Source organism: Cavia porcellus, unplaced genomic scaffold (assembly GCF_034190915.1).
Source record: "Cavia porcellus strain 051 isolate PalLab524CR breed Dunkin Hartley unplaced genomic scaffold, mCavPor4.1 scaffold_16, whole genome shotgun sequence".
NCBI lineage: Eukaryota > Metazoa > Chordata > Mammalia > Rodentia > Caviidae > Cavia > Cavia porcellus.
The window spans coordinates 13703435-13729023 of record NW_026947499.1 but is presented as its reverse complement, the minus strand read 5'-3'; the positions used below and the strand labels follow the sequence as shown (position 1 = coordinate 13729023).

At 48.2% G+C, this 25589-nt stretch overlaps 1 long non-coding RNA gene across 1 annotated transcript; it reads left to right on the top strand.

Moving 5' to 3' along the window:
* The first annotated feature begins 501 nt into the window (after positions 1-501).
* On the top strand, positions 502-23830 carry LOC134470643 (uncharacterized). The gene is made up of 2 exons (XR_010039645.1): positions 502-2060; positions 22478-23830. It is a non-coding gene; the product is annotated as an uncharacterized LOC134470643 (long non-coding RNA).
* The last annotated feature ends 1759 nt before the right edge of the window (positions 23831-25589 follow it).

Below are 25589 nucleotides of genomic sequence, written 5' to 3'. Positions count from 1 at the left end.
CCACTGAATGGGCCCTCTACCGGGCTCACTTGTCTACACTGCTGCCACTACCACTGTCACGGGGCCAGGATTAGAGCCCAGGCAACCTGAATCTGAAGTCCACACTTGTATCCTTCACTACAGCACAAAATACAAACCGTCTTTCCCGCCAGAGAGCTGGCAGGTACCAGGTTTGGTAGGGTCACCCCAGGGAGCCGGGACCTCGTTACTTAGAGACCCCCCAGGGTTAGGACTGGGGTGGAAGGGGCCAGAAGACTTTCCTCTGCCCTGTGCTTGTGTTGCCATGCAGGACAGAGTCCTGGGTTCCTCGGGTTCCTCACTCATTTAGGAGGAGGAAGGGGGCATGGCATGTGCGAGGCCCTGGGTTCCACCCCTGTCCCTACCCCCAAAACAGATGGGGAGCAGATTGGGGAAAGAGAACCAAAGATGGAGAGACGGAGGGCGCTCAGGCAGTGCCCTTGAAGGTGACCTCCTGGTGGCAGGAACTGCAGCTTTGTCCTCCGGAAGCCTGATCTTTGAGTCAGCGCACACGTATATTGGGTGGGGGGGGGCTGGCTGAGTCCTCGGCTCTCTGCCAGGTTCTGGGCTCTTTCCAAGCAAACCCAGGACGTGGCCCCAAAGTGTTGTCCCACATCTGTCCCCGGGCTGGGTGTCTCTGTGGCAAGAAGGTTGTGGCTGCAGGGAGGAGCCAGCTCTGCCCGCAGCTCCCATCTGTGACGGGCTGTTCCCAGGAGCGGCTGCTCCAACAACATTTACTTTGTACGGGGGCCAAGACAGAAAGAGAGGGAGAAAAAAAAAAGAAATAGAAAAAGAAAAAAGGAAGAGAGAACAGGCCTGCTCTATTCCAAAATGTTTCTGACAAACTCTGGCACTCCTGGTTCTAATCAAAATACTGAACTTTGGAACAAATTAACATTCCACAGTCCTCACTGGGAAGGCGAATTCAGCCGAGACGACTTCAGTTCACAACCACAACAAAAATAGCTTCTCCCGGGGAAGACACATTCCGCTAACAAGGTCACTTTTGTTTTGCTTCCCCTGCCATCTGGCTGAGTGGCACCAGGGGCTGGCACCGGTACCAGCTTCTTGTGTGGAGAGAGGCTGGGAGCCGGCTGGTGCCGCCCAAGGCTTCTCAGCCTCCTCCTGGCAGAGGGTGGCGGGGCCGAGTTACCTGCAGACGGTCCCAGGACGCGGGCAGATGGAGCCCTGGTCTCAGCCAGCCTGGCTCTGCTCCCCACTCCCAGCAGCAGGAGCTGCTCAACACCAGCAAGCAGGTGGGGGAGCCGAGGACACGGTGGCAGAAGGAGAAAGACGCGCCTGTGACCCCGAGAAACATTCCAGGACTCAGCACATGGCTGGCCCGAGTGAGCGGGGAGCCTGAGCTCCAGAAGAACAAAGAGGCGTTTTGTTCTCCTCCTCCTCCTGCTCCTCTTTCTTTTCTTCCTCTCCGCTTCCTCTCCCTTCTACTTCCAAAGTTCGACCTCTTTTGGTTACTTGTGACCTCAGGCATATCCCACAACTTGCCTCTGCCTCCACATCCCCATCTGTAGAATGGGAATCTTTGCATGGGTCTTGAGCAGGGGTGCTCAAGTACAATGAGAGTATGATGGGAATGAGTTGGTGTCTTGCCAGAGCACCAGCCTGGGTTCTCCAGAGGGACGGGGCTGGGCCTCCCAAAGATTCTCTTATGACTCCTGTGGTCCACCTGGAGGCCTCTGCTTAACAGATGTCAACCTGGAGCATTTTGGTTGCAAAGATGCTGTTTCTTTTATACCACTGATTTTCTGTCTTTTGAAGTAGGATGAAAAACCTTAAATGTACACAGAAATTATCACATACAATTGTAAGGGACCTGTGACCTTCTGGTAGGCGTCTAGAGGCCCCAGAGTATCTGTTTGGAGCCGGGGTAAGAGGACAAGACTTTTGATGACCCCGAAGAGGAAGCCTTAAGATGGACAAACACCTCCCTACCCTTGAGGGGAAGGAGTTCATTGCAGCATCTTCTTCTGGGTTTTTATTTCCCTGAAAGACAAATAAGGAGACACTGATTTCACAATCAGGTGAGTCTGGTTGCTGAGTGTTTGGAAGAAGGTGGCAGAGGGACCCTGGGATTCTGTAGCTGGGGTGAACAAGGACACTGGGGGGTCTCATAGGCACCAGCGCCCCTGACTCAGAGCTGAGCTGCGGCAGTGGCCTAGGACTTGAAAGGTCTGGCAGAGCCCCTTGCTGCTGTCCTTGGGGATCGCCATCCCCATGGCACACAGGGAAGCTGTGGCATTGTCCCCTAGCAAGGCACCTCTCAAGCAGGGCCCTGGTCACCTCTGCCCCGGGGCCCACTCATCCACTGGCATTTCTCACCTCCTGCTCGCTGCCACGGCGGAGGCCTCTCAGGTCTCAGGCTCAGACTGTGTACCCAGAGGGTTTGGATGTGTCCCCCAGAAGCCTGTGTTGGAAACTTGGTCTCCATGGCAACAGAGTTAGGGGTGGGGCCTAATGAGAGGGGTTTAGGTCATTGGGCTCCACCCTCATGGGTGGATTAATGCCGACTATGAAAGGATTTGAGCTGTGAGGTTTTGTCTCCCGCTCCTCTCACGCGCATGTTTCTCCTTCCCAATCCAGCCGTGGGATGGTCCAGCAGAGTGGGAACAGCTCCAACACTCTCCCCTCTCCAGGCACCTCACACACAGTCACTCACAGAACGGGGCCGGGTGGGGTTAGGGCGGGAACTGGTACGGGTAGAGAGATGCAGGCCATCAGAACATTGAAACAGGAAGGAATGCCAGGAGCTCCAGAATTTTCCGTCTCAAAAACACATATGGGTAGCTTGTCTCACAGCACTTTCTGGATGCTGAGGCCGTGAGAACTGTGTGAATCATGTGATGACCACCGGAGGAGCTGATGGGGTGGGGCTGGCGGTCAAAGCCTGTAGCAGGCCCCTGCGGACCCTGGCAGTTGGGAAGGCACCTGGCACCTGGTAGGGGATCGTGAGCTAAGGAGAGCAGGTGGCACCAGGAGAGAGGAAAGGCTGTGGAGGCTGGACTTAGAGGACAGAATTTCCAAGTGGGATTCATAGGTCGCCTGTACCGGTGCCGTGACAGGCACACATTGCCAGTGCAGATTCTGGGCCACCTCAGCCTGCTGGATGAGCATCTCTGGCCAGGAGCAAGTGCCCTGGGTTTGTTTTCTTCTCTTTTCTGGTGTGAGACATGGAACCAGGGCTCACACAGGCGAGGTCCCCCTTGGCCCTGTGAACCATGATGGAAGCTTGGTGCGGTGTCGGGGATGGCATGGGACGACCCGATCACTCACACCAGGTGCAGGTGGCCCTCCAGGGCTCCAAGGCTGGAGGTGGGCAGGGCGGAGCCCAGCGCCCAACTCTTTCGGCCAGAAGCTGTGTTCAGTGGCTCTCTATTCCTGCTGGTCCTGATCCCCACCAACCTCCCTCTTTCAGATAAACGAGGTGTTTTTTCTAGTCTTTCTGCATTTTGAAAGAGAGGCTGACAGAGAGTAACACTGTGAATCCCAATCAGAGTTTCCTGCCGCAGAGCACAGGAGATGAGAAGCCTCTTTCCATCATCATTCACAGAGCGCGGGAGAAACACGTCCCTAAGTCAGCAGAGGGAAACTCAGAATCCTGATCGCCAGGGGCGCGTCAGCAGAGCGCCTGCGGGATCTGGGCTGCTGCCACGGAGAGAATCCGCCGCGGCCCAGCCCAGACTCCGCTGGCTCGAAATAATAAGGAGATCCCTGCCTTATTTCAATCAAGTTGACTAAGGTGTGATTTGCATGCAGTGAACTGCACCCGTCTTAAACGCATGGCTCGGTGTTTTGACAAATGTGTACACTCGTAACCACGGTCTCCATCGGGTACAAATATTTTTATCTCCCTCCAAAATTCTTCTAGTCCTTTTGAAGCCAGTCTCCCTCTCACTTCTGTCCTTGGGCAACCACTGATCTGTGTCTGTCACTCTAGTCCTGCATAGTTCATAATTTCGCATAGTGAAATCATATTGAATGCATGCTGGATTTGCCTTTTTGATTTTGAGACTCAATTGCACTGTCACATAAACCACTCGTTTATTCTCTTTTATTTTGGAGTAGTGTTGTGTGGTTTGTGTATCCATTCGCCTGCGGGTGGACATTTGGGTTGTTTTGAAGATTGTGGATATTATGACTCAATTTGTCATGCATACTTGTGTAAAAATCTCTGTGTGGACATATTTTTTCATTTCTTTTAGGCAAATATCTAAGACTAGTTAGGCTGCAGAGTAGGTGCATATTGCTTGTCTAAGAGATGGCAAGCCCTTTCTGCAAAGCGGATTGAGTTTTACATCCTCACCCACAGGGTATAGGAGTTCTAACTGCCTCCATTCTGTGGGGTTCTTAGCCTTTTAATGTGAGCTGTTCTGATGATGTGTGCTGGTATTTCGCTATGGTTTTTTGCATTTATTTGGTGGCTGCTGTACTTTGGATCTGGAATGTCCACTGAAGCCCCATATCTTGCAGGTTTGGTCCCCTGCCCATGAAGCTTTTAGAAGGTGTTGGGACCTTTAAGAGGTGGAGCCTGGTGGGAGGTCTCAGAAATGAACCATCAAATAAGATTGTGGGACCCTGTCTCTTCCTTATCTTTTTTTCCTTCCTGGCCACCATAATATGAGCAGCCTCCTGCATTACATGCTCCCATAAAGGTGTGCTGCCTCACTCCAGGCCCAAAAGTAATGGGGCCAATAGACCTTACAATGATGCCTCTGAAACCGTGAGCCAAAATAAACCTTTCTTCTTTTTAAGCTAATTATCTCAGATACTTTGCTTCAGTAATAGGAAACTAACACAATGATTATATTTTAGTATCTTTTCATGTGCTTATTGAACATTCATATATCTTATTGTATAATGTCTTTTTACATCTATTCATTAAAAATTAGGTTGTCTTATGATTGAGTTGTAAGAGCTCTTTTTAGAGTCTAAGTATTTGCTCTGAGTCTGTGGTGTGAATTTTCATTTTATTCAGTGTGTACTTGATGAAGCCAAGGTTTAAACTATGATGAAGTGTCAGTCCTCTATTTTTTTGGTTTATAGATATGTTTTTAAACCTTACCTTAGAAACTTTTGCCTACTCTAAGATCAGAAAATTTCTCCTGTTTTCTTCCACAGTTTTTTGTTTTGTTTTGTTTTTGTTTGGTCCTTATAAGACCAGGGACTCCCTATGCAGTTCAGGCTGGTCTTAAACTCACTCTGTAGCCCAAGCTGTCTTCAAACTCCAGCAGTTTTATAGTTTTAGCTTTCATGTTTAAGTCTATAATCTGCTTCCAGCTAATTTTTGTGTATGGTGTATTATAAGTTCTGATTTTTTTCCACATAGACATTCAGCTGTCTGATCACCTTTCATTGCAAACCTTTTCTTTCCTCATTGGATTTCTTAGATTCTTCTGCCAAAAATAAATCAGTCGATTATGTTCCATTGATCTATCTTTTCAACCACTTGTTTTTGATCCTGTGTTTGGTTTATATTTTTGAGCAATGCTTGCTGCTAGGTAAGTTCTTTCACTCTGTCTTTCTTTAAAAACTGCTTTGTCTAATTTAGGTGTTTGTATTTCCACATAAATCTCAGAATCAGTTCGTCCATATTTACAAAAAACACTGCTGCAATTTTGGTTGGGATCATGTTGAATCTGTTGATCTAGTTGGGAAGAATCAACATCTTAGCAACTTAACTCTTCTCATCCATGAACATGGTATGCAGTTTATTTTAGTCGTTAAAATTGCCTTTCATCCCTGTGCTTTACAGTTTCCGTTGTATAGACTCTGTACACTCTTTATTACATTCTTTGGTTGGGGGCATTATTAGAAGTCAAATTAGGGAGCTGGGGATTTAGCTCAGTGGCATACGCGCCTGCCTTGCAAGCAGGCGGTCATGAGTTCGATCCCTGGTACCAATAAAAATGAAAAATACACACACACAAAAAAGAAGTCAAATTATATTTTTATTTCCATTTGTGGTTGTTGTTTGTCCTCCTCTTCTTCCTTCTTCAGTGCTCCTCCCTGTTTAAAATCTGGGTAATGGCGAATACGCCTTCTTGTGCCTGACCGTACCCAGAGCCAACATTTGAACAGTGTGCTGTTGCTGGTAGCTCTGGTCCGGCGTTAATGTTACTTTGCCTCCTACTGCAGAATTTACAACTATTCTTGGCGTAATTCTCGATCATCAAACCTTCTGTCACTCTCCTCTGTTTTAGAGCTCCCACAGTCACGCTTTGCACGCGAAGCCAGGCAGAGACTTCACAGGTGCCCTGACGTCTTCTCCACGCTGACTCTCCTTTCCTGACACCTCGCTGACTACGGTCACACCACTGTTTGTCCCAGATGAAGACAGTTCCTCATTTAACTCCTATAGGCCTGTTAGTCTCTTAGGCTGCCATAACAAACGACCATAAACTAAGTGGCTTAAAACAACAGAAATGTCTTTTTCTCATAGATCGGGAGGCCAGAAGTGTGCAATCAAGATGTCAGGGCCCTGTTCCTTCCGAGACCTTCCGATCCCTTCCCTGCCACCTCCCAGTTTCTGGTGGGTCCTGATGGCCCTAGCATTCTTAGCTTGCAGCTGTAGCACCGCAGTTCACCCTCCATTGTCACGTGGAATTCTTCCCACGTGCATCTGTGTTTCTTCTCCTTTTCTTATAGACACAGCAGTCCACAGACTCCATTATGGCCTCATCTTGCTAACTGCATCTGCATGACCTTATTTCCAAATAAGTTCACAATCTCAGGTCCTGCACGTTGGGACTTTAGCATTTTTTAGCAAGGCTGGTGGGGGGCCCACAATTCAATCCACCCCCAATGAAGGAAGCCTTGGTTCCTTGTCTCCATTTTTTTTTTCCTCTCATTTTGTTCTCTTCAAGGATCATCAGCGAGCCCGGTTCAAAGTTCCCCTTTTTGGTTATTTTTCCTGAATACCCCAGGAGAAATGAGTCACCTCTTTACCTATCTTTAGAGCCTTTTTGCATTTCTATTAAAGAATCTATCACATCGTGTGCAACCCCAGGGCAGAAGCCACCTTATTCATCTGGGACTAGAGCTTGGATTCCCAGAATGCCATTTAGCTCTGCTCCATGGCGTTGATCTTCCCTCTGGGGGTATTTCAGTCACATGTTCCAAAAAAAAAAAAAAATTGCTAGTCTGTAGATAAATGAAAACAATGGGGATGCTTTGGGGACTCTGTATTATTTAGTCTCTATTTTAGGCATTTTGTCATTAAGAACCACTTTGCATAAACATTTAGGGTTGTATCTAAATGTCTTCCTATGTGAGGCTCCCATTTTTGATTAGCTCTACTATTTCAGCATGCAAAAATAGTGTTTTAGCGTAAATGCAGTGTAGCTGGGGTTCCCAGCCTTGGCACTGCTGATTTCCTGGGCTAGATTACTCCGTAGCAGGGGGCGGCCCTGTGCTTTATAGGATGCTGAGCATCACCCCAACCTTTGTCTGGCAGATGACTCTAGCATCACTTAATTCAGTTGCGACAACCAAAAAAGTGTCCACGCCTCCTATGGGTGGTGGTGGAGTGTGTGGGGCAAAGTTGTCCCTAGTGGACAAGGACATGAATATCCATTTAGAGGTGAGAAATCTTAATTTTGCAGTTGTAAAAAAACCATCCAAATTTCTCTTTATCTTGCTTTCTGTTGAATACTTGCCTGTGTTGCAAGGCTGCTCTGCTCTGAGACCGCTGTGAGCAGATGGCGTGACTTGGCTGTCCCCTGCTCCTGCCTCTGTGCACCTGGGACCTGTGAGTGGCCTCGTTTGCCAGGAGGAAAAAGGTTAATACCCCTGTATATTACAAAGACGCTGACATTTGAGGGCCTAAACCAGTGCTTGACATGTGTGGCCATGTGAACTTCACCGTAGACCCAAAAGCTAAGGGCGGAGGTCACCTGGGGGAGTTTAAAGCCAGCACGTGAGGGGAAGAGTGCGGAAGGGTGCCGGCAGCCACACAGCTCTACAGAACGAAATGCCTTGCAGGGCTGTCGCGGCTGGGGGTGCACAGGCTGGGGGTGCACAGGCTGGGGCAGAGGGCGGGCGAGGATGCCGCTGTTGCTCCCGGGTGGAGCAGGCGATGACCCACTCCGCAGGGATTCAGTTCAGGAGCTGGCACGGGGACAGCAGAGCTTCCTGCCTGGAAACACCCAGGCTCAGCTGTTCTTGTCTTTTCTAAAAATTGAGGTCAAGTTCACATAATATAAAAGGAGCCAAGTGTACCATTCAGTGACATTTGAGCCATTCCGGTGTGGTACATCTATCACCTCTGTCTAGATCCAGAGACATCCCCCCCGCCCCGCAAAAAAACCCTGTACCAGAAGGATCACCCCATTCCCCTCTCCGCCAACCCAGCCAAACACCAATCTGTGGACCACCTGCACCTTTGGCCACTGAGCATGCTGCTCTGTGAATAGTCCTGAGCTTTTGCAGAGTCTGTGTCCCTCAGCATCACTTCCCAACTCCCTAGCATGAGGTCCTGTGCCCCTGCCACCTGACACATAGACCTCCTTATGGCCACCTACAACCACTACCGCCCTGAGGTTTGATTAAAAGTACCTCCAGCCTTTTGTCTTTGCATAGGTGTGTTCTGACTTGGATCACTCTCTCTGTCTGTTCTTCACCTGGTGTGTTAGTCTGCTTTCTGTTGCTATCACAGAATACCAGGGGCCGAGTAATTTATAAAGAAAAAGAATTTACTTCTCACCACTCTAGGGAGCAGAAGTCCAACGCCAAGGTGCTGGCAGGGACCGTCTTGCTGGTCACCCTGTGGTGGGAGGCATCACATGTTAAGAGCGAGGGAGCCTGGGTTGGCCCAGGGCTCTCTTCTGACAGGCACTAATGCCATCACGGGGACCCTACCCTCACGACCTCATCAAATCCTAATCACTCCCCCAGGTCCGCTAACATATCAGCTTTGGGACTAAGTTTCCAACACAGAGTCATCCCCTAGCACCTGGCTACCACTTACTCGCCCTTCCAGAGTGAGCTGCAGTGCTGCCTCTCCTGGGGACACTCCCTGGTGCCACCTAACTCAGTCTTCATCCCACTGCCAGGCTGGCCGGGAGACAGAAGCAAGGTAGGGCTGAGGGCAGATCAGGGGACCCGGAAGGGCTCAGCACAGGCTCCAGTGACCAGCGGGGGAGTGGAGGGCGTGGTGCGGGGAGGCAAAGTGCTTTGTGAGTGAGACTGGGGTCAGGGACGGGTTTCCCAGGGTGACCTTCTGTCTCAGTGGGGCCTGGGACGAGATGCATCCACAGCCTGCTGCCTCCCACTGTGTTCCTGGGGGTCTTTTTGCTTGTCTCCGTCCCAGCTCTGGTGTGTCCCGTGTCACTTAGTAGTAGATACAAAGCCTCTTGAGAGGGGACCCTGTATTATTGTCCTGGGATCCCAGCACCCAGCAAGGGCTTAGAGCATAAAACAGCTCACTCCTGGCACATAGGACCCCAGGGAGCAAAGAGCCAGGATTCACTTTCCAGAAGCTGTGAAATTCGATGCAATTATTAGTCACACTGCCTGTGCTTTACTAGAAGTTATTTACATTAAGATGAATAGAGTCTTTTTTGAGTTACCAAGATTAGAAACATTCCTGAAAACAGGTATACTTCCTAAGGAAGCCAGGCTCACCCTTGTTTATTGAGCCTTTTAAGCTCTTAAACAATGACTTTATTGAAATATTATTTACCCACTTAAAGCGTACAACTCATTGTTTTTAGTATATTCATAAAATGGTGCAACTACGACCTACAACAATTGCTTAGCCAGTGGCGGTCACTTCCCTTATCCCTCACCCCTGCCCAACCCCTCTCCCCTCAGCAGCCAAAATCTGCTTTCTGGACCCAGCCTTAGACACCCTGCACCTTGGACCCCCTGCTCCCCGCCCTTGGTGACGGCAGGTTTGCACATCTGTTAATGAGCAGATTTTTCCAGGCAGGGTTTGAGGGCTGTTGGGCATATTCATCTGGTTTTCTGTTGCTCAAAACACAACACCCAAGCCTGGGTGAGTTATAAAGAAAGGACGTGATTTCGGTTCATGTTTCTGGTGCCCGGCTGAGGGGCTGCATCTGGCAACAGCCTTCCTGCTTGCAGAAGGACATGCCGGCACATGGCAAGGAACAAGGAATGTGCGCGTCTCCTGGTGGCTCCCCTTTATTATAAAGCCACCAGTAATTCAATACGGGCTCCACCCTCGTGACTGTATCAAGCCCCCACCTCTGAGTACCATAGTTTGATTCAGTTTGCACCCCTTGGTACCTGACAATGGGAACTGTGACTCCGGGGCACAAACTGTAGGCAAACCTTAGCCATGAAGTGTGTGAGAGAAAAAAAGAGACATCACGGGGTACAGGGGCTCCAGATACATATAAAACCGAGACCATCTGGCTACAAAGTAACCTTAGAAGAAAAGAAAGTAAGAAATCACAGAGTGATAAGCAAAGAGAGAGAGAGAGAGAGAGAGAGAGAGAGAGAGAGAAGAACCTGAAAAGTATTCCTGTGGGCGAGTTTGCAGGGTTCGTGTCTATCGCCAGGAGCTATGATGTCATGGAATTCGAAGGCGTTGGGAACATTATTGGAATGAATGTTCCATTGATTACACGAGTTGCTGACAAGCACCAGCAGAAATGGAGCTGGGTGATCGCTCTCAAATTCTCCCCCTGACATTTGCAAGAAAAGTGGAGAACACATCCCGGGCCTCCCGCCTCTTCCTCCCCTCCTTGGTGTCTGAGGTAAGCGATCTGCTGTTGGATGGTAAATCTCCTCTCTTAACAGACTCCTGCACGGGCCAGAATGTCTGCTGGGCCTGAATGTCTTACTTCAGCGCAGGCTCCCATTTTTTTTTTTTTTCCACCGTGTTTAATTAAAAATAAATAAAGCAGTCCATTTGGAAGCTTTTCCTCCCTCTGATGGATGAGGCGGAGTACTGAGGGGCTCTTTAGGCAGGCTGACAGCTCGGCAAAGATGTTCGAGTCCTAATCTCTGGGGCCCGTGATTGTGCTACCTGATGTGGGAAAGGGGATTTTGCAGATACGATGGATTTAGGAGTCTTGAGCTGGAGAGACGACCCTAGATTAGCCGGGTGGGTCCAGCATCGTCACCATCACCGTGTCCTTGAAGGAGGAAGGCGGAGGGCTGGAGGCAGAGCAGGAGATGTGATCATTAAAGCAGAACTCAAAGCACACGGGAACACGGCGACCTCTGGACGCTGGAAGTGACCAGGACACGGTTTCTCCCCTAGAGTCACCAAGGGGCCTGCAGAGGCGTCCTGGCTTCTGACCTCCAGAACTTCGAGCAAATAAAAGGGTGTGATTTGGGGTCACTAGGTGTGATTTGGGGTCACTCTGTGTGTGCCCGTCAGCAGCCACAGCAGCCACAGGAAACAGATGGGGATTTCCGTGTTGGGTCTGAGTTTTCCTCCGAGGCCGTGGCTTTTCCTATTGTGATCGTAGCTCACAATTAGTGAGTGGGGACAATGTGTACCAGACAGCATTCCCAGGAAGCAGCATCCCACTAACCCTCCCAGTGACCCTGCAGATGGGCACCAGCCTTACCTTAGTCAGTAGGTGAAGGACTAAGCTTGGAGCTGTCTGTTGTAACCAGGAGGTGATGCTGACCCCCGAGGGACACCGAGCGATGTCTGGAGACATTTGGATAGTGACAGCCAGGATTGGGGTGTCCCGGGCATGTAGTGGGGAGAAGCCAGGGATGAACTTCTAGGGAGCTTCTGAATGTGATCTGATGCCAGGTCCCTGCTAGGGTGTCTGTCATTCAGTAACTATACAGCGAGCTCTGGGCCAATGAATGACACATGTGCACATGCATGTGTGTGCGTACACGTGTGCCTGTGTACACATGTGCAAATGGTGCATGTGGGCAGTGTGCACGGCATGTGGCCTGTGCAGTGGGGCAGATTAGGGAGGACGGGGGACCCAGCCTTGCCTCACTTTCCATTGTAATCTGCTCCATTGTCCCCCAAAACTACCTACACTGGCAAGAGGTGAGAGCGTTACCGGTATCTACCAAAACAATCCTGCTTTTTCTCACGATGGTAACCCCGTCTCCTGCCTGCTGTGGTGACCTGGCACCCCCTCTCCGTCTCTGCCTCAGAGCATACTTCTCTGATCAGATTGTGGCCTCTGGTATCAGTCCGGGTCCCAGTACACATGCGCACTGCAAAGTAGGAAGGTGTACCCCCATTTTCAGCTTGCTGGTTGCGAAGTGTTGTTGCTGGAGAGGGCTAAGGCAGCAAGGTGTGTCCTCTGTGGGGATCCTGAGCTAATGTGGCCCTGCCACCCGGTGAGGCTAGTCACCGGCAGAGCCTCCGTTTCCTCACCTGCAACTCGCGAGTCGCTTACTTGAAGTCAAGTGATAGACGGAGAAACCTGTTCCTCCCTTAGAGATGAATTGCATCATCCTGGCTCCTGACTTCTGCTGACGCTGACATTCCTGGCCTTGCGGCCGTCTTCCTCCGTATCTGCCTCTCTTCCTGCAGCTTTCTCTCGCTTATCCTTCTGTGAGCCAAACCTCCCCCTGATTCTCTCTTAGAAAGGTACTTGATATTGGTAAGACCTGCTGGGGTAATCCAGCATGATCCATCTCAAGATCCTTAACTTGATCATGTCTTTTACCGTTTAAGGGACCATTCCCAGAACCCTGAAATTAGGAAACGATATCAAGCCTAAAGGGTACCTATTATTTTTGCAGTTTCACAGATGAGGAAGCTGAGGCTTGGCGACATTTACTATGGAATTTCAGACACCTGGGTGTTTTCATCTATAAAATGAGAATTATACCCTTTTTGACCTAGGCCAGATGAAATCAGGCAATATTTGTGCAAATTCTTAGGGAAGTATTATGTATTACTGAGCTGCAAGGGGTTATTTTTTGCCTTGAGTGGATCCCCAGAGAGTCTTCACGCAGGAGAGGAGAGATGACTTGGCTGAGCACTGTGAGAGAAATGCCATAATATTTCCAGAAATCATCAGTGTCTTAGAGTACCGAGTCTTCACTTATGATAGTGAATGAAATTCTGATGTAGATACATTTTTAAACATTCCCTATTTGAGGAATTATACCTGGAAGCCACTTCCCAAAGACGGCAAGAAATGCTGGATTCTTTCAAGTTGAAAGTGGGAGCGATGGTACATTTTATGCTTTAGAAGGCTCCTTCTTTGGCTCATCCTTCTGGGTGTTCCTAACGGGTGTGTTCAAGTTTGATCGCAATTGCACCAGGCGCTGTTAAAGTCTGTTAACTTTCTGCAGTTTCTGTCATCTGGGTAACAGAGAAAGGGAGGTAGGAGCCGTGAGTGGGAGGTTGCATAGATAAGCAGGAAATTGGCTCCAGGAAGAGAAAAGCAGGCTTGACAAAGAACATTTCGGAGGAAGCTAGACAACTTTATCAAAATTGATTTTTGACTGGACAGGCCTCTACTCTGCATATGTGCTATATTTATAAATCTAGATCAGATGGAGAAAATGTGGCCACTCAGGATAGAGCCACAGCAGACATTACTAATCAATCACAGTGACCCAGGACTCCAGGCAGCCACTACCAGTCAATGCGCTCTATCACCTCTGCTAGTTGATAAGCCTGGGACATAAATTTCACTGCATTAATTAACTCACTTAATTCAAAAGACTTTTTCACTGCTGTTTGTACCCAAGCTTAAACTGCTCTTTTACTATTTTAGTGATGCCTGGTATGTTTGCAACCCAATAATACCAGCTACCAATCGCTTGCTGTGCACTAAAGGCTGTGCGTGGAATTCTCACAAATTGTAATTTTTTAGTTAACTGAACTTCATTTGAATAAGTTGCCAGTCAAGGAAGTTTTGTCCCTTACAATGTGTTTGGCGGCTGCTTCTCTAGCAAGTAGTGTTTCTGCAGGTGAGTGGAGTGTCGTACAAATGTGTTCACCTCTTTATTGCTGTGTTTATGGCAGTGTTTATAGTTAGATGATTTGGGTAATACAAAAGAAGTTGTTACTCTCAAAAAATATATGTATAGGAGTTTGGAGGCATAGCTTACCTACAGAGTTCTTGCCTAGTACATAAGAGGTCCTGGGTTCCATACCCAGCACCACACACACACACACACACACACACACACACACACACACACACACAAATAAGGGTTGCTAATATTTTTCCTTAACTGGATCATGGGTGCTTCTCTCTACTATGCCTTAAGTATTGTGTGTGTGTGTGTGTGTGTGTGTGTGTGTGTGTGTGTGTATGGACAGAAAGTCTGAGGGCATACCAGCAAAGACAGAAAAATATTAACAATTGTTGAATGCAGGTGAAGGATATTAGAGATTCATACTTTTGACTTTGCCATGTGTTTGAAAGTTTCTACAATGAAAATTTGTAAGAAATTGAATAAAAAGGACAAAAAAATATAGGATTTGTTAGGTACATGTACCAGCTCCCCACAATAATCTAATCATTATGTACTGCAACCATGTATTAATTAAAAATTTTAAAAAAACTAAAATGAAACCTCAATAAGGTCTTAGCTAAGAGCTCCTGTGAGTCGGCGCCCTGTGCATGCTGACTGAAGGAGAGCCAGCCGCCAGCGCTTACAGCATGCGGGCAGGAGACAAGGAGAGCAATGTGCCCCCGCAGCCCCAGCGACCAGTGATCTGGAGAAACAAGGCTGTGCTGATAGCTAATGAGGTAAGAATACGTCTTAATGCTGGTAATGTTTAGGGTTTTACTGACTTTGCAGGCCTGAAGCTGGTAGTCTGATCGTCTGTTCAGAGGATAACAGTGTGCAATGTAGCATCTATGGGGAGCTCCTGAAGGTGGTGACCACTGTGAATTCCCTATTATCTTGTTTCAAAATCCTGTATCATTCTCATTGCTTTGTTTGGTTGGGTTTTATCCTGTTTTATCTTGTTTGATTTTGTTGTATCTGATGGCATGGGCAGCTATTTTGAAGATAACAAGATATGTTATGGTAGCCATTTTGGATTTGCTGTTATGTTGGTTTGAAGTCCTGTATTGCATTCATTGTTTTGTTTTTTTGGTTCTGTTCTGTTTCTGTTTTGTTCGATTTTACTGTGTCTGAAGGTATGGGCAGCTGTTTTGAAGACAATAAGGAGCATTATGTAACCATTGTTGATATCCTATTATCTTGCTTTGAAATCCTGTGTCACTTACACTGTTTTGTTTTGCTGGGCTTTATTCTGTTTTATTTTGCTTGATTTTATTCTCTCTAAAATAAAATTTAAAAAAATTTTTTAAAAGAAACCTCTTCCTCCATGGGGTCTTTGCCATTTCTGGATTTAGTTTTAAATTTTTAACTGAAATATAATTCACATGCCATATAGTATCCATGTCTGTGGTTTGTAATATGCTCATTATTTAATGTGCAACAGTTACTTCTAAGACATTTCTACCACTGTCCCCCCAAAATCCTGTCCCAATTAGCAATTTGTCTCAATTTTCTCCTCCCCTGGCAACTACCCATCTCTCTCTCTCTCTCTCTCTCTCTCTCTCTCTCTCTGTGGATTTGCCCATTCTGGTGTTGCATATAAATGCGTCCGTGCAACCTGTGGCTTTGTGTGACTGATAGTTTTGACCAGCACCATGTTTCAGGATTCTCCTGTGTTGTAATATGCTATCAGTAATTCACGCTTGTTTGTGGCTACATAAAAAGAACACACGGCATTTTCTTTGCCCATTCATCCCTTGATGGATACTTCCACCTCTTCACTATGACGAAGGACGCTGCTGTGAAAGTCGGTGTTTTGCATGGATATGGGCTTTCACTTGTCTTAGGTATGAACCCAGGAGTGGAACTGCTGGGCCGTTTGAATAACCATCCAGGGCCTGCGGCGTTGTGTAACCCACTAGTCATGTCTGGTGTCTCTGATCTCTTCATGCCCTCAACAACATTTGTGAGTTTCCTTTTGCTTTTTAAAATACAGCAATCCTAGTGAGTGTGATGTGATATTTCATTCAGGTTTTGACTTGCATTTCCGTTATTTCTGTTTTTTTTTTTTTTATTTTAATTCTGGTGGGTTTCCGGGAATATGTCTGATAGACCCTGAACCTACAAAAGCAATAAGCAACCTTAAAAGCATTACCTTGTGCATTTCTATTATTGATTGATTGATTAATTTCCTTGGATCCCTGGCAGTGGAACTCAGGGCCTTGTTCTGGATCACTCACCGGCATCTCTGTCCTTTATTGAGTCTTAAACTTCACCTTTGGGTGCTTGTTAGTCTACCCCTGTGTTAGTGCTTGAGGCTTGATCAAGCCAAGCATCCCTAATCTGGAAAACCAAATTGCTCCAAAATCAAAAACTTCCTGAGCACTGACATGATGCCACAGTGGAAAACTCCACACCTGATCCCGTGTGATGGTCCAAAGTCAAAATGCAGATGCACTGAAAATATTGTATAACATTACCTTCGGGCTAGCTGTATAAGATGTGTACAACACAAGTAAATTCTAATTTGCAAATATTCCAAAATCTAAAACAAAATAAAATAATCCCTGAAACCCAAAATACTGCTGGTTCCAGGGTGTTCAACCTGGGTTTGCTTTCTTTGATTATCTAATGGATGACCACAAGCTTTATGGCTTTGTGGGCTGTAGCAAAGATGCAGCCTGCTTCTCAGTCCATAGAAAATGTCACGTGGGCTGAGTTCTCATCTGCAGACTTGGGGGAAAGAAATCCCATTTCCAAGATGATTCGTGCTGGTGGTGGAGTTCAGTTCCCTGTGGCTGCAGAACAAGGACCCTACTTCTTTGCTGGGAGACCCCGTCTCCTCGCTTCCTGTTTCTGGGGCTGTGCCCTGCTCCGGCCAGCGATGGCACATCCACTCCTCCATCTCTGAAGCGCTGACTTCTCTGTCGCTGACTTTAGGAGTCTCTAAGGGCTCTTGTGACTAAGGGTGACCCTGCCGATCCCCATCACAGCAGTAACCCAGTTAGCATGGCATGTGTACAGCCCCAGGCAGGGAATTATCTCATAGGCCAGCTTAGAATTCTGCTTCCCACAAGGCTTTGGACATAAGCATGAAACTGGGTCTTTTGCTGACTCTCACTTCAAAATGTTTTAACATGCAATTTTGCAAGGAGTCCCTGCATTGCGGCTGACGCTGGAGATCAGTTGTTTAAAGTGTGATGATGCCCTGCGAATCTATCAGGATTGTCTGCCCTGCTTCATGTGTTGTCAGTGGCCAAACTGATAGCTCCTGCGGGCTGGAGGAGCTCTCCGAGTGTTGATAAGACCTTGGTGAACCTTGACAGAGTGATACATCGCACGCTTGTTTCCTCTCATGATTCTGTAGCTCTTTTGAAAGCCTACCCCTCTGATGTGCCCGGAAAATTGTCTTTGAAGTGCCAAGTCTAGATAGCCGAGCTTTTAAGGAATTGGAAGCCGGGAAATGAGTACCTGCCCGCGCTGTCACGGGGCGGTCTCTGTGTTTGCAGCCCGTAGTGGGCCTCGGCTGCAAAAATGGTTTTATTCTCAGCCGTCTTGTTCTGCTTACCTGTCAAAGAGTCCAGCTCTCCGATTCTGAAACATGAGTAAATTTCCCCTTGTTAATGTTAAGTAGAAGAAACTAAAGTATGAAGATGTGAAAGGGAAAAAATGCCTTTGAAAGAGAGGCCCTCGGAGTGAAATCCTATTGCCTCGATTAGGTCACACGCGGCTGGGAATCTTTCTTTTAATGCTGTCAAAATGCAGTGGGTTTTGAGTGGTTTGAAAACATCATTTTCCAGCGTGAGTCTCCGGGACGCCAGTTTTATCTGATGAATAATTGGCCCGAGGAGGAGAAGATTCTCCGGGCACCTGGGTTCACCAGGCCAACCCGTTATTGATCTCCTCGGGGCAGTACCATCAACTGTGATTCCCAGACCCGTGTGAAGTGCTCATTTGGTTTCCTGTGAAGTAAATATTTACGAGATTAGGGATCCAAGGAGCACGCCCCGAACAGGACAGGAGAAAGCAGGCACGGTCAGTTGGTGTGTCTGTGACACCATCTGCTAATGAAGCCATCTCCACATTTCTACGAGTTGTATCATAGACGCACATTCATTATATCTTAAATATTTCCCAGTAGAATTATTTCCCGGTCTTTTATTGACTGTTAATAGCATTCTGTTTGTGGGCCCTTCAAGTAACTGTAGAGACTTCAGTAACAATTCTATACCTAGAGAATGTGAAGGGAATGAATATCTTTATTATGACATGGGTGCTTTGGGGGTCTTTATCCTATTTAAAGTTTACAGTACCCTTTCTGAGGTAAATGCTATTACCTGCAGCTCCTAAATGAAGATGTGGAAGATCAGAGAGGTTAAGCAGTTTGCCTAAGGTCACACAGCTTGTAAGTGCCAGCAGGTGTTTGCAGCCAGGAACCCCTGACTTCAAAGCCTCCCCTGTTTCCCACGCATCACTCTGTCTCTCTGCCTTCCTCAATAATGTGTTTTAATTTGTGCCTTGAATATGAGTGCACTATAGTTGGATGTGGTTCTAAGTTAGTTTCAAACTGAGGTGTATTTGCCGTTCATCAGAGATGCTTCGTCTTCCATCTGGAGTCATTGTCTCCTGATAGTACCTTCCCTTCTGTCTGGCTTTCCCATTTCTTCCCTCTCCTTTCTGAACCACTGAATGACCTGAAAAAACAAAATCACGTAATGCACCAGGAGATAGCCAACTCTAACCCCAATTTCTAGCTTCATAAAGGGAAAGCCAGCTTTTCACGTGTTGGAGTGATCATGGCCGCTGAGATCACATGGCCTTAGGCAAGCGATCATTTCTGCGCCTGTCTCATCGGTTGAGTGAAATGGGGGTGACAGTACTCTAGAGGCTTGGTGAGGGCTAATGCAGGTCATGACACGAGATAATGAATTTAGAGTCCTTAATGAAGAGTGCTTGGAGCCAGGCGTGATGGTGCACACTGTAATCCCCAGTGCTCTGGGAAGCTGAGGCAGGAGGATTGCAAGTCTGAGCTCAGCCAGAGCCACATAGAGAAATTGCCTCAAAATTTAGAAAAGGGGGGCGGGGCAGATGGAGCTCAGTATGAAGGCCTTGGGTTCAATCCCCAGTACCGCAGGACTCTCGGGAAGATGTCAGAAGGAGCCTCTCCGAGCTTTGATGCCCAGGATCACAAAAAAAAAAAAAAAAAAAAAGTGGTTGGCAATTGTTAACTTCCTTTCTACCTTAGTACTGGGGCTTACTTCATATTAGCACTTAAGATGAAAACCAGAAATAAGAATTGTCAGAGACACCATTTAAGGGCTCTGGGTATAGTTAGGAAAAACCCGACATCGTCCTCTGGCCGCTGTATCAGCATAGCTGCCCCTCACAGATGGCCGGCAGGACCGACCTGGAGCAGCCTGGAAAGTGCAAATCACGGGAACACACATTAATATTAACCAAAGAGCAAACATCCGCGAGGCTACCTTGGCCCTGCGTGTTTGCCTTTGCTCTGAGAAGCCTAGTTAGCAAGATTAACATCAAACAGACCCATCCTGCGGTCTGGGAAGGATTTCCCCATTCGGCTCTCACCCTGCCCCTTAACTATGCCCTGTTCCTCATCTCGGCTAGATGCATTAGCACTTAAACCTGGGGGTTTCTTCCCTAAATGCGTTGCAGCTTTACAACGCTCCATCTCCATATCTGCAGAGCTAACTTAGGATCTCACCTGAAGCTGGGCCGGTTGTGTTGAATTACTGAATATTTACAGACATATGCTGGCTTCCAGCTCCTTCCGTCTCTAATGAGATGAACAGGGTTTGTTTTGCACCCCCAGATCGTTCCAGAATATTTTGCCAAGGAGCAAGGAGGAGGGGAAATACTCCGACTGTTTGGAGTAAGTCATGCTAACACAGGGGCAGTGGCACTTGGTTTACAAACTTAAGTCTTCCCATGATTCTGGTCACAGAGAACTGAATTCTCTGTGTGTTGAATGAGAAGCGAATTAAATTTCCCCACAAGATCAACAATGAGCCTCATTGCTGAATTTGATTGGGTTCTCATCCAATGCAGTTTGCAACCAGAATCGTGGAAAGAATCAAGTTCGTGAACCGAGGTGCCACTGTGTATCTGTCACCAGAGTGAGCAGCTCTGACTCTCAGCGGCTGGAGACAGACTTTCCCAGCCTGGCATTACCACTCACTTGGACCCGAAACTTTGGGTTGACACAACACACAAGCACACATGCGTGCACACACACACTCACGTGCATGCATGTACTTAATCCGCGCATTTGGATCTATCAGCTGTGTAGTTCATTCACACTTCTTCCTGTGGGATAAATAAACAGCACCAAAGCAATCTAGAAAGCTCAGTGCCCTTCCACCCTGTTAACGGGGCTGGTTGGTTACACACTTCAGGATGCTCACACTCTGGCCCTTCTGTGTCCCCTCATCTTTGACAAGGGTCAGTCCCAGATGTGCAGTCTGCAGTGGAAACCTTTCCCTCGGCCGCATCTCTGGATGATAGAGATTAGCGTCGTGTGAGGACACTGCCCCAGTGTCCTGCTTGATGCCGGCCTGGACACTGGACACCGGGCTGCCGAGGGTAAGCTTTGCATAAAGCCCACTAAGAAGCTGATGGCCACACCTCTGGGTAATAACTCACCATGGTGGATCAGAGCAAATCATTCTGGGCTCTTCAGATTGAGAGGAGTCAGCAGGTTGAGTTGGGCAGAGCAGGGAGGTAGCTGGTGCTGAAAGACACAGCTTCCCTTTCTGCTTATCAGGAATTTTATTTTATTTTATTTTATTTATTTATTTTTATCGGTACTGGGGATCGAACTCATGACCACACGCTTGCAAGGCAGTTGCTTATGCCGCTGAGCTAAACCCCCAGCCCTCATCAGGAATTTTAAAGTAGTGTCTCAGAAAGTCTTCGAAAACAGGAGGCCACAGGGACCCCACAAAGACACATGGTAAGAGGAGGTAGCTTCTCTGTTTGCTGCTTGGATTAGGACAATGCGTGGTTCCAAAAACAGGTTTGGGAGGTGTGGCAGGGACAGGACGGGGACAAGAGAGAAAAAGAGGTGACCCCTGACAACCCGTGTCTCCCACGCCCAGCCAGCTGAACCACAGGACAAGTGTCACAGACCCACAGACTCTTCTGCACTGAGCAAGGACAAATGACAAGAATCCAGATGGTGAGCCGGGTGGTGGTGCACACTGTAATCCCAGCACCTGGGAGGCTGAGACGGGAGGACTGCCACAAGTTCCAGGTCAGCCCGAGCTACACAGTCAGTTTAAGACCAGCCTAAACTAGCGAGACCCTGTCTCAGAAACAAAACAACTGGCCTTTCCCTGTCAAACTGTGCTCTACTTCTTATTTAGTATTTATTTTTTTGAAACAGGGTCTGTCTGTGTAGTTCAGGCTGGCCGTGTGTTCACTATGTAACCCAGGTTGGCCTTGAGCTTGTGGTGGTCCTCCTGCCTCAGCCTCCTGAGTGCTGGGATTATAGGCATGTACCACCACGCCTGGCTCCTCTTTCTAAAAATAATGTATTACTTTTACTATTTTTCATGATGGTAAAGTATACATGCGTAAACTTAATTTATCTGTTTTTAAGAGTTCCAGATCATTAGTTTCACGCTGCTGTGTAACCACCACCACCATCCATCCACAGAACTCTCTCTGCTTGCAAACCTGAAACCCCGCCCCACTAAACACTAATTGCTCCTTCTCTTCTGTCTCCCCTGCAGCCACTGGTCTCTTTTTTGTCTCTGAATTTAGCCGGATTCCTAGAGGGACCCTCAAGTACTCCCAAGAGTGGAATCTTAACACATTTGTCCTCTTGTGACCACGCTTACTTTCACTTACAGTGTTTCAGGGTTCGTCCATGCTGTAGCAGCTGTCAGGACGCTCTTTCTTTTCAAGAGTGAGTAGTAGTCTGGAGGGTGGGGACACCCCATTATGTGTATCCGTCAGGGGGCACGTGGGTGGGATCCACTTTTGACCAATTATAAATAACACCACTGTGAATGTGGGTGCATTCTGGTTCCTCGAGATGAAATTCTAGTGCCTTTCTGTGATTGCTAAAAACACAGTCCAGGAGTGAAGCCCGGACTTGTGCATCATGCGTGACACTGAAAATCCCTTTATCAAGTTTTAGACACCCGCATGCACACACACACACACAAGATTCCTCTTTCCTGTTATTGTGCAAATCTACAAAGTCCTCCAAAAATCTCATCTGTTCAGAAGATGGGATTTGGGGAGGGTTTGGACCAGAGGGCTCAAACTACATGAATTTAGCCACTGACAGACTGATAATTCAATGGTGTTACTGGGAAGTCCTAGCCAAAGGGAGGGGGACATGGGACACGGGGACATGAACTTGCTTGCTGCATCTGGCTCCCAGCCCCTCTCTCAAGCTCTTTCCCTGCCTCTCTGTTTCCCGGCTGTCATGAAGTGAGCAGCTCTATCTATCATGCCCTCCCACCCTGATTCTGCCTCCCCACAGGTTCAAGAGCAACAGAACCCGCTGGTCACGGACTGAAGCCTCTGCAACCGTGAGCCTAAATAAACCCAGCCTCCTTTGAGCTGTTTATGTCAGGTGTTTGGCCTCAGCGGTAGAAAGCCGATCGGCAGACTTCCCTTGCAAGAAGCAGCTTGTGTTATGGAGCCCACGAGTCCCTGTTTGCCTAGGACAATCTTGGTCCACACCTGTCATCGCAGTGTGATTGTGAGTGGCACAGCTCTGCAGGATCCTGGATCCCTTGAGAAGTAAGATAGCCACACTATGAGAAAGAGAGTTGTAAATCGGTGCTAAAGGATCACTCTTCAGTGTGTCTCTGATCTAAAGCTCTGAGTCTTAGCCTCCATGGGACACGCGGCAATGAGTGAGGACTTTCTCATTGTCACAACTCGGGCAAGTGTCCTACGATCACCTAGCGGGTAGAGACCAGGGCTGCTAACACCCTCCCCAGTACAGCACAGCCCGTGCCCCACGGAGGTCCCCGGCCCTGGTGTCAACAGGTGAAAACCTTAATTTAAGAAATGCAAGGAAGAAAAGAAGAGTAAAGACAGGTTGAAGGGAGGCCAGAAAGGAAAAAAGAATAGACAACGTTTTGCCAGAAGCTAACGCCGCACCCCGGAAACAGAGCTTGGCCCCCCGCCCGCCTCTCGGGCAGCGTCCACCTCGTTCCAGAGTGCTTCGTCCCCTCACCCTCGGGGTCTTCCTCTGGGCAGCGCTGGCTCAGGCCCCCTCTGCCTGACACAGGCCGAGACGGGTTCATAAGGAGCTTGTTTAGAGCCCTTGACGATGACATGTGCCTCTCACAAGTCCCATTTTGTGCTTCTCGGGGTGCCCTGCGTTAGTGATGGATGCAGAGACCTACCCTGTCCTCTGCCAAGCCGCATGTGCTTCGGTATCTTTTAAATACATGCGAGCGCCCCAATCCCCGATTATGTAATTGTCTCGGTGGCCAGCGCTCACCTGTCTGGTCTGAACTCAATTTACAGAAGCTCCCTGCGGCCCTCTATAAATATTCATTAATGATGAGGTCAGATGCAGCCCTGGAATTCAGGTAAGGACCGTTCTTAACACAAACCACACAGCCTTCTCCCTGCCCCGGGGTGACCATGAGGACAGGAAGGCCCGGAGTCCCATCAGAAGAACCTAGAAGAAATCAGACTGTGGTGAACGGACACCAGGCCTCGAGAGAGGAGACAGAGATGCAGAAGCTCAGGAAAGGGGAAACGATCCAAGCCGAGTGATGGACTCCCTGCCCAAAGTTACTGCGCCACGGTCTTCCCCTAAGTGCGGTGGCAGCTGGTAAAAAATCTTTATGCCAATAAAAATATTTGCCAGCCACCTTTTCTGTTGTTTTAATTTGGCCAGCCCACCTAGAAGGCTGGCTAACACACTGATGAACTGGAAAATCAAAGGGCCCCCAGAATTCACCTTCTGACAGGGGAGGAGGGCAGCCCGGACTCCGGGAGTTATTTTGATTAGTTTGTGGGTCACACATGAGCGGCTGCTGCCGCGGAGGCTGATTGGCCCTGGCTAGGTTTTTGGATTCTGGGGCGGGGGCAGGGGCTGCCTCACTTACTGCAAAATAGATGACTAGCCCGATGCCAATTAACCTCCCTTTAATTGATAATTAATTTTAAACCTATTTACTCTCCCTGGAACAGCTGAGGCTTTAAGGAGACCACTGTGAAGCAAATGGAGAAGGAGGTCTTCTCTCAGGGATTGAACAGGGCCTCTCAAGGAGAGGGAGAGAACCGGCCTCTCCCGTGAGCCAGTTTAGTAAGGATTCCCTGCCCTGCAGGAAGGTGCCGGCCCTCCACTCTTGGTGGGGTGACTTCCTGTCCCCTGTGCCCGGCACCCAGGACTTCTTTGGATTTGGGATTTCGAGTGCTAAAAACAGAGATCTCTCGGCCCTACTCACTAGGCCCTAGATCCTCCAGACTGACTCTTTCTGTTCCTGGCCACCTTTGGTCTCCGGGTTCTTGCCTCAGTTTCCCCTCAACTCTAGCCATTCTCTCTGCAGTTGAAATCTTTTTTGCTTTTAACCTCAGGATGCTACTGAACGGCCAGAGGACAACGCTGATGACCATCCACATTAGCTATATGCCCTTTCTTTTGGCTCCTTGAACAAAAATTGGCTTATAATTTTTTTCTAATTGGCACATCGTAGCCAAAAAACACAGAAAACTATAAAGAGGAGATGCATTTATAGAGAATATAATTATAAAGAGCAAAACAGCTCATTTTAAATCTCAGCTCTATGGACAACACTGTCAATTCCCCCACCGCCACAGGCCTTTTTTTCAGTAGTAGGATTGGAACCCAGGGCCTTGTGCATGATGGGCAAACGCTCTACCACTGAGTTACATACCTGCTCCTTTTAAAATTTAATTTTATTTTGAGGTAAGATCACATTAATTTGCCCATGTTGATCTCAGACTTCGGACCTTCCCGTCTCAGCCTCCAGAGTAGCTGGGATTACAGGGCGGGCTGCCATGCCCAGCCATCTGTTCATCTCTGGAATGCCACAAGCACAGGTCTGTTCATTGATGGCGGGGTTCTTTCCTTCAGTCTTCAATGGCCTGGGCTGAATACAATCATGGTCTCTAATCCGGCTCCATCATAATTTTTCAGGATACTCGGAAGAGACTTAAACATGGAGATTCTTACCCATCCTCCTTACCCATTCCTAACCCATCCTCACGTTACTGCCTTATTTTCTACCCTTGCTAATGAAAAGTACATTTTGGCTTGTCCCGAATTCAAAAAGTGTTTTGGGGGGCTAGGAGAATGACTTGCTCAACTCACGTGTTGGGTCATCCTCACGAGGAGACAGAGGTCCTGGGGAGGACTCTCTTCGGCTGTGGTGTAGACCTGTGCACCAGCCCGGCCATGCCACTGCTGTGTAGACGGTGAGTTAGAATCGTCTTCCCCCGGGGAGCTCTGGGCTCACAGAAGGTCTGGGCCGTAGCCGTGATGAAGCACATATGGCTCTGAGTTGGAAGCCCCGATCCCCTTTGAGACGTGGATGTGAGAATATTTGCCAGTGTCTGCAGGGAGATTGGTAAAGCACCCAAGTGCTTGGCGAGGGCTCCACCAG